This window comes from Scyliorhinus torazame, chromosome 15, assembly GCF_047496885.1.
Source record: "Scyliorhinus torazame isolate Kashiwa2021f chromosome 15, sScyTor2.1, whole genome shotgun sequence".
Taxonomy (NCBI): domain Eukaryota; kingdom Metazoa; phylum Chordata; class Chondrichthyes; order Carcharhiniformes; family Scyliorhinidae; genus Scyliorhinus; species Scyliorhinus torazame.
This window is the reverse complement of record NC_092721.1, coordinates 9520848-9539933: the sequence shown is the minus strand read 5'-3', so window position 1 is coordinate 9539933 and position 19086 is coordinate 9520848. Positions and strand designations below refer to the sequence as shown.

The 19086-nt window shown below is 54.4% G+C and overlaps 1 protein-coding gene across 1 annotated transcript in view; it reads right to left on the bottom strand.

The window, feature by feature from the left end:
• tmtc4 (transmembrane O-mannosyltransferase targeting cadherins 4) overlaps positions 1-1235 on the bottom strand; it is a 72155-nt gene extending 70920 nt beyond the window's left edge. The window contains exon 1 of the mRNA XM_072476059.1: positions 1168-1235. The gene's annotated coding sequence lies outside the window, so the exon portion shown is untranslated. The remainder of the gene's footprint in view (positions 1-1167) is intronic.
• Positions 1236-19086: the final 17851 nt, after the last annotated feature.

Here is a 19086-nt window from a genome sequence, read left to right as displayed (position 1 = left end):
GTAAGGCCGCAGCACTGACCACCGTGCTGACCGGGGTCCCTGGCACTGTAAGGCCGCAGCACTGACCACCGTGCTGACCGGGGTCCCTGGCACTGTAAGGCCGCAGCACTGACCACCGTGCTGACCAGGGTCCCTGGCACTGTAAGGCCGCAGCACTGACCACCGTGCTGACCAGGGTCCCTGGCACTGTAAGGCCGCAGCACTGACCACTGTGCCACCGTGCTGACCGGGGTCCCTGGTACTGTAAGGCCGCAGCGCTGACCACTGTGCTGACCAGGGTCCCTGGCACTGTAAGGCCGCAGCACTGACCACCGTGCTGACCGGGTCCCTGGTACTGTACGGCCGCAGCACTGACCACTGTGCCACCGTGCTGACCGGGGTCCCTGGTACTGTAAGGCCGCAGCACTGACCACTGTGCTGACCAGGGTCCCTGGCACTGTAAGGCCGCAGCACTGACCACTGTGCTGACCAGGGTCCCTGGCACTGTAAGGCCGCAGCACTGACCACTGTGCCACCGTGCTGACCGGGGTCCCTGGTACTGTAAGGCCGCAGCACTGACCACTGTGCTGACCAGGGTCCCTGGCACTGTAAGGCCGCAGCACTGACCACTGTGCTGACCAGGGTCCCTGGCACTGTACGGCCGCAGCGCTGACCACTGTGCGGACCAGGGTCCCTGGCACTGTACGGCCGCAGCGCTGACCACTGTGCCACCGTGCTGACCAGGGTCCCTGGCACTGTACGGCCGCAGCGCTGACCACTGTGCGGACCAGGGTCCCTGGCACTGTACGGCCGCAGCGCTGACCACTGTGCCACCGTGCTGACCAGGGTCCCTGGCACTGTACGGCCGCAGCGCTGACCACTGTGCCACCGTGCTGACCGGGGTCCCTGGCACTGTACGGCCGCAGCGCTGACCACTGTGCCACCCTCTCAGGTTAGGATTGACCTACTTCAATAGAAAAGGACTCTGGATGGTAAATATCTTCACTCCAGTGAAAATAATCCATTTAAACTGGAAATAAATCCCTTTAAACCCCAAATAGACCCACAGAAGTGTTTTTCCCAGCGCTGCAGTGGAATGCTGTCTGCCCCTCGGCCTCAGGACAGAGTCAGCGGGAAAGCTGGTTTATTATTGATGTTTTTTGGGGTAATTTGTGGTTTTCATTTTACCTCCCAAAGTGTCCGCGGCCCCGGAAGCGGCTGTCCACCCATCGGAACCGAAAGGCGGGTCCGCGGCCGGGGGGCCAGCTTCCGGTGTGGGACCCACTTCCGGCGCGGGAGGTGGGGCGGGCGAGGAGATGGGGCAGGCGCGCATGCGCGGGTCCCGGGAGGGCCGGAGCTGTCAATCAAACCCTCCAGGTGCAGCCAGCGCTGCAGCGCCTGGCACAGAGCTGCAGGCAGCCGGAGGCCTGGGTGCAAGCGGGAGGGGGAGGCTCCAGACAAGCATAAAGGGGCAAAGCACAGAGGTTAAAAATGCAAAACAATAAAAAGAGTTGCCTTTTGAAGCATCTTGAAAAAGTACATTTATTTTTTTCCCATTTGGACCGCTGAGGCACAGGTTAAGACAAGACCCAAAAACTGCAACCTGTCTGCAGGAGGGACAGGACTGGCGGGATGGGAATTTAAGGTTTTGGGCGAGGGTGGCAGGGTGGGTTTGTGAAGAGGAGCATTTTTCCACAGTGAGTGGTACTGACCAGGAGCTCCCTTGTCTACCGGGGTGGCGATGATCAATGGTTTCAAAACAAAATTGGGGGTACCCGAGGGAAATAAACGTGCAGAGCTGCGGGAATAGAGGGGGGAATGAATGGGACCGACTGAATTGCTATCCGCAGAGAGCTGGCATCGATGCGAAAGGCAGAATGGCCTCCTTCTGGCTCCGTATTTTTTTAAAAAATGTTAGAGTACCCAATTTTTTTCCCAATTAAGGGGCATTCTACCCAGTACCACACCCCTGCCTTACCCCCATAACCCTGCACATTCTTTTCAGATCGCTTTCTAATTCCCTTTTGAACACCTCAATCCAACCGGCCTCCATCATCACGTATCAGGATGTTCATTCCAGACTCCAACCACCTATGGGTGAAACATAAGACCATAAGACATTGGAGTAAAATTAGGCCACTCGGCCCATCGAGTCTGCTCCGCCATTCAATCATGGCTGATATTTTTCTCAGCCCCATTCTCCTGCCTTCTCCCCATTGTTGCTAACTTTGCCTTAGTTCAATTGCTCTGTTTTATTACCTTTGCTCTTGTTGGTACAGATTGGTAGCTGGGAGCGCCTATCTCGTAGCGAGTGTTGAATTAAGACTTACGTGTTCGACCTTCACTGCTCCAGTCATGGTCAATGTTGGTTCGTTGTTGCTGGGTGACCCGGGCAGGAAGAATAGCTGAAGAGGAGCTGCTGAAGAGTGAAGAGCTGGAGAAGAGAGCAAATTGAACTTGGGGCTCAATTCTTATCGTCCCCAGGGGCTTCCCACCTTTCGGGGCGGACCCTGTACCTGGTTCCAAGTGATTGGACTTTGTCCCAATCGCTTGGTTCGATTTTCTCCAATGCTGGAGCAGTTCCCTGATCGATGGGCGGTCTTGAGGTGCTCGTTCACCTCCTTTGTGTAGGCTCCTGCTGGCGCCGAAGAATCTGGTTTTGCTTTGTGTGTCTAAATGTTGCTTATTGTTCCCGGGGATTGCTCATTAGTATGCAGATGGCTGTTGTTTTGTTATGCTGATGGTTGCTGGTATCGATAGTGTCTGGCCTTTCCAGAGGTAAATACACAGCCAACCTGCACCTGCTCGTTTTTGTCTTGTTGGCTGACTTTCCCATCAGCCTTTGCCGTTCGCCATTTTGAATCGGGAGTTGGCCATTTCAAGTGGCTACACCATAACCCCCGATCCCCTTATTAATGAAGAACCTATCTATCTCTGTCTTAAAGACACTCAGTGATTTGGCCTCCACAGCCTTCTGCGGCAAAGAGTTCCACAGATTCACCACCCTCTGGCTGAAGAAATTCCTCCTCAGTTCTGTTTTAAAGGATTGTTCCTTTAGTCTGAGATTGTGTCCTCTGGTTCTAGATTTTCCTACGCATGGAAACATCCTCTCCACGTCCACTCTATCCAGGCCTTTCTGTATTCTGTAAGTTTCAATAAGATCCCCCTCATCCTTCTAAACTCCAACGAGTACAGACCCAGAATCCTCAACCGTTCCTCATACGACAAGCTCTTCATTCCAGGGATCATTCTTGTGAACCTCCTCTGGACCCTTTCCAAGGCCAGCACATCCTTCCTTAGATACAGGGCCCAATTCTGCTCACAATACTCCAAATGGGGTCTGACCAGAGCCTTATACAGCCTCAGAAGTACATCCCTGATCTTGTATTCTAGCCCTCTCGACATTGCATTTGCCTTCCTAACTGCTGACTGAACCTGCACATTAACCTTTTTTTTTAGAGAAGCACGTTTATTGTTTTATATCTATACATGTATACACACACATTTGATATGTGGAATTATCACTTAAAATTTGCATTTTACTCCTTTCACTGACTGGAGACATTAAGAATTGGACGTCAAAAGATCACTGAAGTGTTTTGATCATTGTCTCCAATTTGTTCTTATTTCCTCCAATAATTTTCCCGACCTGCTGTCCATTCTTGAAGAAAACAAATGTTGGCATGGACGAGACGTTACATTTTTCAGCTACATCCCCAGCATCATCCACATCCACTTTGTAGAAGGTCACATTAGTATATGTTTTTGCAAACTCCTCGTGTGGGAACCACCAAATACGTGACCACCTACGCCATGGTCGCTTGGGCACTTCTCAACTTGCACATTAACCTTAAGGGAATCATGAACAAGGACTCCCAAGTCCCTTTGTGCTTCTGATTTCCTAAGCATTTCCCCATTTAGAAAACAATTCTTTTCCACATCACTTCTATTCCTTTTGCCCATCATGTTGAATCAGGGTCTCTAGTTTTTGATGCTCTCTTGAGTGGGAGCGGTTTCTCACTATTAACCTTCTCCATATCCTTCAGGACCTTGAGTAACTCTATCAAATCTCCTCTCAGCTTTCATTTCTCCAGGGAAAACAGACCTTGCCTCTCCAATCTATCCTCATAGCTACGGTTCTTTATCCCAGGAATAATTCTTGTGAATCTCCTCTGCACTCTCTCCAATGCTTTCACCTCCTTCCACAAGTCGGTGCCCAGAGCTGGATGCAGTCTCCAGATGAAGCCTAACTCGTGTCTTACACAAGTTCAACATGACCTCCTTACTCCTGTACTCAATGTCCTTATTGATAAAGCCGAGGATATTATATGCTTTATTAACTGCTCTCTCAACAATGACTAAGGTCCCTCTGTTCCTGCACCTCCTTTAGAGTCACTCACTGTATTTTTTATTGTCGCTCCACATTCTTCCTGACAAAATGAATCACCTCACATTTGTCTGCGTTGAACTTCATCTGCCACTTGTCTGCCCAATCTACCAGTATGTCTATGTCCTTTTGAAGTTCAAGACTTTCCCCATCACAGTTGACAATGCTTCCAATCTTCACATCACCCACCTATTTTCCTATTTTGAAATCATGCCCTGTACACCACAGTCTAGGTCATTGTTATGTATCAGGAAGAGCAACGTTCCCAACACTGACCCTGGAGAACTCCACTGCAAACCTTCCTCCAGTCCGAGAAACAACCATGTACTCTCTGTTTCCTGTCTCTCAGCTAATTTCTTATCCAAGTGCCTACTTTTAGAACTGGAAAAATGTTAGAGGAGTGCGTTGGAATAATCAATTCTCGAATAAACAGAATCTTAGGTGAGGGTTGCAGCAGCAGACGAGCTGAGGGTGAAGTCAGACGATGTTATGGAGGTGGAAATAGGCAGTCTTAGTGTTTGCACGAATACCTGGTTGGAGGATCATCTGAGCATCGAATATGACACCAAAGTTGCAAACAGTCAGGTTCAATGCCAGCCAGCTGCCAGGTACAGGGATGGAGTCAGAATGGACAGGATGGATCCAGGTGAGTGCAGTCCCACAGACTATATTGGACAGCATCATGGAAAAGAATTGTTGAATTGTTACAGTAGTGAAGGAGGCCATTCTCTCCATCATGTCTGTGCTGGCTTCAGCAAGAGCAACTCACTCAGACCCACTCCCCTGTCTATTCCCCTGTAGCCCTGCACTTTGTTATCATCACATAATCATCTAATTTAGTTTTGAAAGCCTCGATTGAATCTGTTATATATTTAGGTTATTGAAGCTGTGCGAAATGTCTATTTAAGAATGGAGTCACGTGACTTATGCAACATCATCGGCTACTTCACGGGATTTTAGGGTGTCTAATACCAAAGCTTTAACGGTGAAGACCTATTCGATAATCACTGTTATTCTTGCATCAAACCCATAAGGTACGGCAATCTATTTCTTTTGTACTGTTAGTCTAAAGATATAACAGAATCTGCCTCCACCACACTATCAGACAGCGCATTCCAGACCCTAACCACTTGCTGTGTGAATCTGCCTACAGCACAGGAACAGGCCCTTCGGCCCTCCAAGCATGCACCGACCATGCTGCCCGTCTAAACTACAATCTTCTACACTTCCTGGGTCCGTATCCCTCTATTCCCATCCTATTCATGTATTTGTCAAGATGCCCCTTAAATGTCACTATCGTCCCTGCTTCCACCACCTCCTCCGGTAGCGAGTTCCAGGCACCCACTACCCTCTGTGTAAAAAACTTGCCTCGTACATCTACTCTAAACCTTGCCCCTCTCACCTTAAACCTATGCCCCCTAGTAATTGACCCCTCTACCCCGGAGAAAAGCCTCTGACTATCCACTCTGTCTATGCCCCTCTTCATTTTGTAGACCTCTATCAGGTCGCCCCTCAACCTCCTTCGTTCCAGTGAGAACAAACCAAGTTTTTTGAACCTCTCCTCATAGCTAATGCCCTCCATACCAGGCAACATCCTGGTAAATCTCTTCTGCACCCTCTCTAAAGCCTCCACATCCTTCTGGTAATGTGTCAACCAGAATTTAACACTATACATCAAGTGTGGCCTAACTAACGTTCTGCAACATGACTTGTCAATTTTTATACTCAATGCTCCGGCCAATTTTGGCTTTGAAGCAGCGAGCACCATTTGACACAGATATTCCAATAGGTCAGGGTTTTAACTGCATGCGAAAGCAGAAAACCTTTCCTCACACAAAAAAAGCGTAAAAACTGGAATAGGCAGCTGGCATTCGAGCGGTTAAACCACCCACTCGTCTGCTGATGAAACCATTGAGTGGCAGTGGAGCCTGTCTTATCTCAGGGCAAGCAACAGTAATGAACTTGGTTGGAGATGCCTTCCTGACAATTACTGACACCCACCAGAGGGAAGAAGTTTTATTCCCAGCCAGGAATGTCATTCAAGCCTGGTTTCCCCCACCCCGTCTCACACCGTGAAGCGAGTGTTTTTCAGCCCAATTCTCTGATTCTGCCACATAATGCTCAGCGTAAAAGGAGGACCCCAGGTTTACAGTAATGTACGGTTATTATGCAGCCAGCTTACCTGATGAATGACATTCACTTATCTTTATTTTGACAGGTTCTCAATGAAAGTCTCACAAGGGAAGGATTTGGGCTGTCTGGGAGAAGTCATCCGCAGTCAGGAATGAGCAAAAGGAGGTCAGACTTGCTGGAGCAGGGAGAGCGGGGAGATTCAAGGCAGGGTAGCGCTCACAACTTGTAGCCATTTAAAACGGCCACACCAAATAAAACAGTGGGGGTGAGTTCGCAGTGGGTAAGCGAGTGATATGCAAGCCCACCGCTTGGAGGACAACCCAATGAGTCAAACCGTGTTTTTACCATGAGGAATTACAGGGTCTCTGGAGGTCTTGTGGGGCAGCCAGGTGTGTCCTTGCCTCTGAGGCAGGAGTGCTGGGTTCGTGTCCCTCCCTTCCCCCCTCCCTCCCCGCCTCCCCTTGCTTCCTATGATGACCGTGGAAGGTGCGTCCGTAATGTGGGCAAACAATTGAGTATCAACCGGCATATCCCACCAGCACACACCAATGGCAGGCAGGAAAAACGGGAGCGCTTCCTGGTCCGTCGCTTGAGGGGACAAAAACGTTTGAGCCTCGATCATTACTATCCACAGCTCCAGACTACAAACATGCTTGTTACCACAGCAACTCATACTCCCTGAGTGACCTGCAATCCACCAGCAGAGGATCTTTTCTCGTGCTTTTTGGGAAGCACAGTACCATCCATTTTTCCACCAAAATAAAACACACAAATCAGAGGTCTGTCCTGGTCCACCCACGTCGACGCTACCACCAAGAAAGCGCAACAGCGCCTATACTTCCTCAGGAAACTAAGGAAATTCGGCATGTCCACATTAACCCTTACCAACTTTTACAGATGCACCATAGAAAGCATCCTATCGGGCTGCGTCACAGCCTGGTATGGCAACTGCTCGGCCCAGGACCGCATGAAACTTCAGAGAGTCGTGAACACCGCCCAGTCCATCACACAAACCTGCCTCCCATCCATTGACTCCGTCTACACCTCCCGCTGCCCGGGGAAAGCGGGCAGCATAATCAAAGACCCCTCCCACCCGGCTTACTCACTCTTCCAACTTCTTCCATCGGGCAGGAGATACAGAAGTCTGAGAACACGCACGAACAGACTCAAAAACAGCTTCTTCCCCACTGTTACCAGATTCCTAAATGACCCTCTTATGGACTGACCTGATTAACACTACACCCTGTATGCTTCATCCGATGCCCGTGTTAGGTAGTTACATTGTGTACCTTGTGTTGCCCTATTATGTATTTTCTTTTTATTTTCTCTTCTTTTCATTTACTACATGATCTGTTTGAGCTGCTCGCAGAAAAATACTTTTCACTGTACCTTGGTACACGTGACAATAAACAAATCCAATCAAAGCCAATCCGATGTTGAGCCAAGAGGTTGAGGAGGAGCCCAGCTTTGGTTGACGCGAACCCGTCAGTCTTAATCAACAGCTAAGTAGGTGAGACGCCGACTCGCTCCACGCCAGCCTGCCCCCGCAGCTGGACACAATAGCCTGCTGGAAAGGAAGTCCTGCCTTCCAGAGCATCCAGCCAATTGGATTGGGCAGCGGCTCCAGGAGTGTAATGGTGGGCACTGCCAAGAAATAGGACCAATTGTCCCCTGGAGCAAGGGAAGTCCACAATATTGGCGGGGAGGGTTTGGCTAGTTCAGGGAGATGGCCGGGGGATGAGGGGATGGGGGGGGGGGGATGGGTGTTGGCAATCAGGCAAGTAGGCAGAAAGAGGGATTACTGTCCCCTGATGTGCAAAGGACACCCCCTCCGACGATAGTTTCCTTCCAGCCATACATTGCCGATGCCAACCACGCTAGGGAATGGGGAGCACATCATAGAATTTACAGTGCAGAAGGAGGCCATTCGGCCCATCGAGTCTGCACCGGCTCTTGGAAAGAGCACCCTAGCCAAGGTTAACACCTCCACACTATCCCCATAACCCAGTAAACCCACCCAACACTAAGGGCAATTTTGGACACTAAGGGCAATTTATCATGGCCAATCCACCTAACCTGCACACCTTTGGACTGTGGGAGGAAACCGGAGCACCCGGAGGAAACCCACGCACACACGGGGAGGACGTGCAGACTCCGCACAGACGGTGACCCAAGCCGGAATCGAACCTGGGACCCTGGAGCTGTGAAGCAATTGTGCTATCCACAATGCTACCGTGCTGCCCACATTATTGGGGTCAATTGACTTACTAACAAGCTTAATTGACCATTGATTATTTATTTGAATAGGGCGGGCAGGCTGCTGATTTCGGCGGCCCCTTATAGATTATCACAGAATTTACAGTGCAGGAGGAGGCCATTCAGCCCATCGAGTCTGCACCGGCTCTTGAAAAGAGCACCCTACCCAAGGTCAACACCTTCACCCTATCCCCATAACCCAGTAACCCCACCCAACACTAAGGGCAGTTTTGGACACTAAAGGCAATTTAGCCTGGCCAATCCACCTAACCTGCACATCTTTGGACTGTGGGAGGAAACCGGAGCACCCGGAGGAAACCCACCCAGACACGGGGAGGACGTGCAGACCCCGCACAGACAGTGACCCAAGCCGGAATCGAACCTGGGACCCTGGAGCTGTGAAGCAATTGTGCTATCCACAATGCTACCGTGCTGCCCCTTCCCACTTATCATGCTAAGGGGGTGAGTTTGGGCTGAGGGGGAACCTGATGGGGTTGCCATTCGCCCTATTTACTTGCCAAAAACACCCCAGCAGGGCCAGGTAAATCCAACCCAATTTGCCAGGCACCTTATAATGATGGTGCCATCAGAATGCGATTAAGCACCCGCTGGGTAAAAGTCCGCTCGATTTCCGGCTCTCGACCATTCAGGGATAAAACCTGGGAAAAGGGAAACTCGGTTTAATTACACACAATCAGGAGCTTACCCCAATACGGGGGAATAAATTGTTAGTGTCAGAATGGCCTGAAGTTGGAAAGGATCATTGATAGTTTACGTGAAGGGGTAAAACTGTGGTAGATAGAGTTTATGTGGGAACTGCAAGATCATCCACTTTATACCTCGGAAAGATTGAAGGAACACATTCTCTACGATGAGAAGCCAGGAGCAGGGAGATTTAGCGCTGTGTACAGAAATCGCTAAAAGCTGTCTGTGTCCATATGCAGCAGGACCTGGACAGCATTCAGACTTGGGCTGGTAAGTGGCAAGTAACCTTCATGCTGCACAAGGCAGTTCACTAAGAACCCTCTCAAGGGCACCTCAGGATGGGTATTAATACAGGCCAGCAATGCCCACATCCCATAAGTTGATGAAAAACAACACATGTCCAACAATAGAGAATTCAGTCACCTCCTGTGACATTCAATGGCATAACCATCACGGAATCCCCCACTCTCAATATCCTGGGGGTAACTATTGACCAGAAACTGAACTCGACTAGCCACATAAATACAGTGACTCCTAGAGTGGGTCAGAGGCGGCGAGTCCTGCAGTGAGTAACTCACTTCCTGACTCCCTTAAGCCTGCCCACCATCTACAGGCACAAATTAGGAGTGTGATGGAATACTCTCTCGTTGCCTGGGTGAGTGCAGCTCCAAAAACACTCGGGAAGCTCGACAGCATCCAGGACAAAGCAGCCCCGCTTGATTGGTACCCCTCCCACCACCTCCAACATTCAATCCACCCATCCCCGATGCACAATGGCAGCGGTGTGTACCATCTACAATATTCACTGCAGCAACTCGCCAAGGTTCCTTCAACAGCCTCTTCCAAACCCACGACCTCTACCGTGCAGAAGTACAAGGGCGGCAGATGCATGGGAACACCATCGCGTGCAAGTTCCTCTCTGAGTCACTCATCACCCTGACCTGAAACTATATCGGCCGTTCCTTCATTGTCGCTGGGTCAAAATCCTGGAACCCCCTCCCTAACAGCACTGTGGGTGTACCTACACCACATGGACTGCAGGGGTTCAAGAAGGCAGCTCACCATCATCTTCTGAAGGGCAACTAGGGATGGGTAATAAATGCTGATCTAACCAGCGACACCCACTTCCCATGGAAGAATAAAAAAGCAGAGCTGATGGACAGGCACGAAATAAGATTAAAAATCTGGATGGAATGTTGGCCTTTGTGTCAAGGGAGTAGGAATACATTGGAGTAAATGTTACAGCTGTGCAGAGCTCTGTGCTCAGTTCTGTGCACTGTGCATCAGGAAGGACAGAGAGAGGAAAAGAAAGGTTCAATTGAGAGGGAGAAAAAAAGGGACAGAAAGGAAAAATGAAAAATTCTAAAATTTGAAAGCGTTAAAATCACCTCCAACAAAAGACTGAACTACCTGGAGAAACAGTATAAATTGTCCACTCCCTTTCTGGGCCAGGGAGATTGATTGGCATTGCATTAACAATTGGCACGCTGCTACCTTTCTCCAGCAAGGTTTGACTAAAAAGAAAGAACTTATGGCCAGAATGATTCTTGAAGAAAATAGAAGAATTTTTTTCGGAATTAAAAACAGAACGAAAGATAGCGAGAGATCAATTTCAACCTTGCTTTGGGTAGGGGATCAGTTCAAAACTGTCAGGTGGCACGAAACTGAGAACAGAGAATAAGTAGTCAGGATGGTAACGGACCCCCAGCAGGTCCTAGACAGACTGGCTGGTGACATGAGTGTACACATGACAGATGACAATTACTGCAAAGAAATGTGAATTGATACATTTTGGAATGAAGAATGAGAGGAAGCAAAATAAAATAAACGGTAAGATTTTCTTTCAATTAAAAGATTATGCCAAATGTATATTAAAATAAAACACCTGGTCGGGCCCCAGCTGGAGGATTGCGTCCAGTTCCGGACACTGCATTTTAGGAAGGACGTCAAGACCTCAGAGAGGGTATAGAGGGAGATTTACCAGAATGGGACCAGCGATGTGGCAATTCAGTCACATGGAGAGACTGGGATTTTTCTCTTTAGAGGATTTAAAGTTAAAGTGATATTCAATGGAGCGTTCAACATTATGGAGGTCAAATAAGGAGTAGTAATCTCGCCAAGGCCCGTCTCTCAACACCATACTCCTGGCCACAGTCACGAACAAATCCAAGCCCGGGGTCCGAAAGAATACCGGCCAGGGTTGAAGCAGCGGGTTTGAGACTCCCGCTGCTCGTTTCCCATTGGGCGAGCTCCTGCCCACTCAATAGCAAAATTAGTACCCTACAAAGCCCACGGGGAGATCTACTGATGATCTCCCATGTCTGTCGTGGCCACCTTCACATGAGGAAAAACTGTTTCCAGTGGCTGGAGAGTTGGTAAGCAGAGGGACGCAGATTAAGCCACATGCCAGAACAACCAGAGGGGGAGATGAGGAAACTTGTTTTTACACAGCGAGTTGTTGTGACCTGGAAGGCATTGCCAGCAAGGGTGGTGGAAACAGCTCCAATAATAACTTCCAAAAGCGAATTGGAACAGTACTTAAAAGGATGAAACTTCACAGGGCTATGTGCGGACGCACAGGGGGAGTGGGGCTAATTGGATATTTCTTTCAAAGAGCCGGCACGATTTGTTTTGTATGATTTACGACGTTAGGAAATCATGTAGATCACGGGGCCCACAGGATGGGGTGATGGGCAAGCGGGGCTTGATGTGTGACAGTGGTAGGGTCATTGAAATCTGGAACTGCCTTCCCCCCCAAAAAGCTGTTGAATCTGGGGGTACAATGGAAAACATCAAAACTGAAATTGACAGATTTTTGTCGGGTAAGGGTCCTGATCCCAGCTGATGTTACTACTGGACAGCCAGGTCCCAGAATAGAACCCTGGCTCATGTACTAAACATGAAACGATTAACTAGAATTCACTACTCCTTCACCCCAGCTACACCATTCCAGATATATACAGATTTGTAAGGAAAACAGAAATTATAAAATGTACATCTTATGCTTTCATGCTCTCAAAATACATACACAGTCGTAATAAACCAACAAGGGAAATGTGGTCAGGCACCCCCCTCTCCCAGGTGCTTTCTACATTGTGAACCAACTTGTCTCACTGGAACTCTGACTTTCACACTAGGGTTTCCAAACTCCACTCTCGAAGAACATACTTTGAAACCTTCTCCCGCACAAGGACGTCTTCACCAAGGAGCCACTTCCTGGATTTCAAACTCTCCTTTCAGTATTCCTCTGTCCTCGATTGCCACGCGCATTCAAGCTTCCACACAATCTCTCAGGTATTCAGCCACACCAACAGAGCACCACTGCATCACAGGCTGTATTAAGGTGTCAACAACTTCAGAGACCTGGGGCGTCATTCTCCGACCCCCCAGAGGGTCGGAGAATGGCCGTTGGCCGCCGTGAATCCCGCCCCCGCCGGTTGCCGAAGTCTCCGAAGGGAGAAAAGTCGGCGGGGCGTTAATGTCGCCGCTGCCGTCGGAGAATATCACGGGTCTGCGCAAGGCAGCCGATTTTCGGCCTGCCGATATTCTCCCTTCTGGATGGGCCGAAGTCCCGTCGACGTGATGACTGTTCACGTCGACGTAAATTAAACCTCCTTTTCATCGGCGTGACCCTGTGCTCCAGGATCACGCCGACCAGCGTGGAGGTGAGTGACGGCCTGGGGGGTTGGCTCTGGGCAGGCGATGGCGTGGCCGCAGTCTGATTGCGTGAGGAGAGGTGTGTCTCGGGTTGTGTGTGTGTGTGTGCGGCGGGGGGGGGGGGGGGTGGTTAGAGTAGGCTGGGCTCCGGGGGAGTGCCGGGAGGGGGTCCGTGCCGGGGTGGAGGTTGGGGGGGGTCCGTGCCGGGGTGGAGCTTGGGGGGGGTCCGTGCCGGGGAGGGGGATGGGGGGTCCGTGCCGGGGTGGAGGTTGGGGGGGGGTCCGTGCCGGGGAGGGTGATGGGGGGTTCGTGCCGGGGTGGAGGTTGGGGCGGGTCCGTGCCGGGGAGGGGGATGGGGGGTCCGTGCCGGGGTGGAGATTTGGGGGGGGGTCCGTGCCGGGGAGGGGGATGGGGGGGTCCGTGCCGGGGTGGAGGTTGGGGGGGGGGGTCCGTGCCGGGGTGGAGGTTGGGGGGGGTCCGTGCCGGGGAGGGGGATGGGGGGTCCGTGCCGGGGTGGAGGTTGGGCGGGGTCCGTGCCGGGGTGGAGGTTGGGGGGGGATCCGTGCCGGGGTGGAGGTTGGGGGGGGTCGTGCCGGGGAGGGGGATGGGGGGTCCGTGCCGGGGAGGGGGATGCGAGGGCAAGTGAGTTGGTCCACCTGGCCAGGTGCCAGCCTCCAACAGTTGGACCCATGCGGTCCATGCCACCTGGCTGGGGGGAGGAGGGGATATGGGCAATGATGACATGTCGTCGTTCCCCTCCCCCCCACCAGGCCGTCATGTTTTCCGATCATCCAGCGATGTTGGCCGCCGTGGCGGCAGCTGCTCATGTCTATGTTGCCCCGGATGAGGAGGAGGAGGAGGAGGAGGAGCGTGCCAGAGAGGCGGCGCAGGCTGCCGCAGAGGGACAGGCGGCAGCCGCCCAGGCTGGAGGGACACCTGACCGACAGGACGAGGAGGGGGAGGAGGACGTCGCGGCCCCACGGCAACGGAGGCACCCGAGGGCGCCCCGTGTGTACCGGCCCTGGCAGTCATACCAGGACCTCACGGACCGGGAATGCAGGAGGAGACTCCGGATGAGGCGGGAAACCGTGGCACACATCTGCCACCTGCTGGCACACCTGTCACCGCGTGGCACTGGTGGGGGACACCCTCTCCCCGTGTCCGTCAAGGTTACGGTGGCCCTGAACTTTTATGCAACGGGGTCATTCCAGGCACCGAGTGGGGACCTGTCCGGCATATCGCAGACATTGGTGCATCGGTGCATCCGGGCAGTGACAGATGCCCTATATGCCATGGCGCACCACTACATCCACTTCCCCGTGGACCGGGCCAGCCAAGATGCCCGGGCCGTGGGCTTCTCTGCCGTGGCCGGGTTCCCCATGGTCCAGGGCGCGATCGATGGGATGCACGTCGCTGTGCGGCCACCTGCAGATAACAGGGCCGTGTTCACCAATAGGAAGGGGACCTATTCGATGAACATACAGGTGGTCTGCGACCACCGCATGATGATACTGCACGTCTGCGCCCGTTACCCAGGCAGTGTACACGACTCATACGTGTTGTCGCGGTCATCCATCCCCGGCATGTACGAGGGACGCCATCCCCGGCTGAGGGGCTGGTTGCTGGGCGACAGGGGCTACCCATTGTGATCGTGGCTGAAGACGCCTATACGGAGGCCACGCAATGAGGCGGAGAACCGCTACAATGATGCCCATGTAGCGACAAGGGGAGTGATAGAGAGGTGCTTTGGCGTGCTGAAGATGCGTTTCAGGTGCCTGGACCTCTCTGGGGGCGCCCTTCAGTATCGGTCAGATAGGGTCGGCCGCATCATTGTGGTGTGCTGCGTCCTGCACAACATAGCCCAGCAGAGGGGCGATGTGCCGCAGGCAGAGGAGGGCGGAGTGGAGGAGCAGGAGGAAGAGGCGCAGTCCTCCCCAGATGAGGGGGATGGGGGTAATGGTCAGGGCAGACGGGGTAGACACAGGCGGGTGGCTGTCCACCGTTACCGGCTGGCCCAGCGGGCACGGGACAGACTGATAGACGCCCGCTTCACTGACTAGATGGGCATGGGAATCGGGTAGTATGGCCACAGACCGCACACCATGGCAACAGCCGACCACCCCCATCCCCCACCCATCCACCCACCCAGCACCCTCACCCCCCTCCCCAACCCTACCCACCCCACCCGCATGCACACCACCCCCCCATTGCCGATCCACCTGCGGCACAACGGGCCGGGCTCACACAGTTGCGGGCGGACGCGTGTCTATTGCAGGCCATGGAGGATGATGACAACCCGCCCTGCGGTGAGCTCCTGGCTCTACATCGTTGGACTATGTCTGACCCATGGCCACAGTACCACCATCCATCCGGACCATCCCTGCATGCGGCTGTGACACTGCAGCGCACGGTCCCGTCCTCTGCCCGGGGGATGTTGATGGCGGCCCAGGGGGAAGGGGGCAGACTCACCTGGGGCTGAGGTAAGACCACCCCTCACACACACAGTTGCACTCAACGTACATGACACCCCCGCACGCTTTGGACAGAGCACAAAGGCAGCTTCGGTAGGTGTAACATTGACTTTAATAACCAAAGGCGTTCATGCACGTGCCCTAGCCCCTAAAACTCATCTGTGCCCTGCACCCGTGCCAACTTACTCAGTGTCTAATTGTTTGGCCTTACGGGCCCTTTGACTACGTCTACGTGGTTCCCCAGATGGTACAGCAGAACTGGAGGTGGACTCCTGTGATTCCTGCCCTCTGACACTGGATCCCTTTGGCGGCCGTTTCCTGGGGCGTCCTGGCCTAGATGGGCCAGGCTGCGGCCCGGGCGAATGGGATGGCGAGCTGCCAGCCTGTCCTGCCCGTTGCCCACCCGATGCACCTGGGACGGAAGGGGGGGAGTCCGAGGTGTCGCGGTGTACCGGGACCTCCCCTACAGGGGGAGCCGGGACGGACCACACCACCTCCTCCTCCCTCGGGGTGCCCGATGGCCCCCAGGCCTCTACATGGGTGGGGGATGCGAACGGACTGGCCATTCGACGCCCCCCCGACATCTGGCGCTGCCAGTCCTGGAGGCCCGTGCTGGTATCGACAGGGGTCTGCAGGTTTGCAGCCATGGAGCCCAGGGGGCTGGCAAACCCTGTCTGTGACAGTGCGACGCCGGCTCGCACATGGCCACTGGCGCCGATGCCCTCAGCGATGGCCTGCAGAGACTGGGCCATGGCCTGCTGAGACTGGGCCATGGCCTGCAGAGACTGGGCTATGGCGTTGAGCGCCTCTGCCATCTGGCGCTGGCACTGGCTCATGGCCTCCTGTGAGAGGGCAGCCATTTCCTGGGCCACAGACGCCGCCTGCACGGAAAGCCCCAGGCCTCGCAAACCGTTCCCCATGTCTGACACCGTCGCACCCATTGCCTCCACCGCGGACGCCACCCGTGCGGTGTCAGCTTGGGTGGCACGCATGACCGGCACCACTCCCAGCTCCTGGACGCGGGTTGGCTCCTCCACCTGCGACTGCAGCCGCCGCAAGCCGCCCGTCACCCTCTTCGCTCGTCTCCGGGTCGGTGGTTGCATCAGATCTATGTGTGGGTGTGGTAACTCCAGGAACCCGGGATCCATCTGGGCGGCAGATGTTCGCTTGGGCTGGGCTGCCCTCCGACCGCCCGGCCCCTCTGCTGCTCCTACCTCCACCTGCTGTACCGGGACGGCTGTGTTGTGCGCACCAGTGAGTGTACCAGACGCCTCATCACTAAAGTGCCCAACCGAGGTGAGTGTTTCTGCGATGGTGGAGGGTGTTGGTGACAGCAGTGGCGTTGTGTCGTGCTCTTCGTCCCACTCTGAGTCCATGGCACTTTGGGGTGGGGGTTCGTCTCCACCCATCCACTCTGAGTCACTGTCTGGTATTTCGTCTTCCTGGGTAGTGCTGTCCCGGGTAGGGGTGTCCTGGGCAGTGCTGTCCCGGGTCGTGGTGTCCCGGGTAGTGGTGTCCCGGGTAGTGGTGTCCCGGGTAGTGGTGTCCTGGGTAGTGGTGTCCTGGGTAGTGGTGTCCTGGGTAGTGGTGTCCCGGGTAGTGGTGTCCCGGGTAGTGGTGTCCTGGGTAGTGGTGTCCTGGGTAGTGGTGTCCTGGCTCGGATGTGACGGGGGCCTGTGGCTGCCCCCCTCGTCGCTGGGTGGTCGCTCCCGCACGTGACGGGGGTGTCGTCTCCCTGTTGCTCCAGGTCTCTCCGTCTCCCGTGGCCTCCGAGGGGCATCCTGCGGGCGTCGCATGCTGGAGGGTTCATGTCTCTCCGTCTCCCGTGGCCTCCGAGGGGCATCCTGCGGGCGGTCTGCATCTGCGGGGATGGGTGCCTGGACGTTTGGTCCTGCGATACACAATGAAGCATGCATGGTTAGACATCAGGCAGTGATCAGGTGATACGGGGGAGGGGGATATAGGGGAGGGGGGATATGGGGACGGGCTGTCGGTGGCTCACTTGCTACTCCGCCCCCGACCTCTGCATCAGCAACCTCCCGGTCGTCAGGTCCGCCAGCCAGTTCCAGGGCCCTTTCCTCGTGTTCGGTCAGTGGCCTCTCATCAGCGGGGCCTCCTCCAGTCCTCACATGCTCCCTATTGTTGTGTGCGCGCTTCTCCTGTGGGGGGGGGGGGTGGCAGGGGTAAAAGGCAACACTGTTAGGCAGGTATATGAATGCACGCCATCGGTTGCGCGTGCATTGCAGAGGTTAAGGTTAGGGCTGGATTCACTTGGGGATATGGGGGAGGGGGGATATGGGGGATATGGGGGAGGGGGATTTGGGGGAGGGGGATATGGGGGAGGGGGGATATGGGGAGCGGGTATATGGGGGAGGGGGGATATGGGGGAGGGGGGATATGGGGGATATTGTGGAGGGGGGATATGGGAGAGGGGGGATATGGGGGAGGGGGGATATGGGGGAGGGGGGATATGGGGGAGGGGGGATATGGGGGATATGGGGAAGGGGGGATATGGGGAAGGGGGGATATGGTGGATATGGGGAGGGGGGATATGGGGGAGGGGGGATATGGGTAAGGGGGGATATGGGGGAGTGGGGATATGGGGGAGGGGGTATATGGGGGAGGGGGATATGGGGGAGGGGGTATATGGGGGAGGGGTGATATGGGGGAGGGGATATATGGGGGAGGGGGGATATGGGGGAGGGGGGATATGGGGGATATTGCGGAGGGGGATATGGGGGAGGGGGGATATGGGGGAGGGGGGATATGGGGGAGGGGGGATATGGGGGAGGGGGGATATGGGGAGGGAGGATATGGGGGATATGGGGGAGGGGGGATATGGGGGAGGGGGGATATGGGGGAGTGGGTATATGGGGGAGGGGGGATATGGGGAGGGGGTATATGGGGGAGGGGGGATATGGGGGAGGGGGGATATGGGGGATATTGTGGAGGGGGGATATGGGAGAGGGGGGATATGTGGGAGGGGGGATATGGGTGAGGGGAGTTATGGGGGAGGGGGGGATATGGGGGAGGGGGGATATGGGGGAGGGGGGATATGGGGGAGGGGGGATTATGGGGGATATGTGGGAGGGGGGATATGGGGGATATGGGGAGGGGGGATATGGGGAGGCTCACCCTGCCTGCTCTGACGAGGTCGTTCACCTTCTTGTGGCACTGGGTGCCTGTCCGTGATGTCAGGGCCGCAGCGGTGACGGCCTCTGCCACTTCCCTCCACAGACGCTGGCTGTGGCGTGGGGCAACTCTGCGGCCGTGCCCGGGATACAGGGCGTCCCTCCTCTGCTCCACCGCGTCCGGGAGCGCCTCCACATCCCGTGACTCGAACCTCGGGGCTGAGCGGCGGCCAGCCATCCAGTCGGGTGTTGCAGTCGGGTGGGGGGGAGCAGCGCGGCCTTATGAGCCGTCACACCTTTCCAGGTTTGCCCCTTTCAGCTCTGTCTTTAACTGGAGGTCTCTCTCTGTCCCTTTTTTTATCTTCAG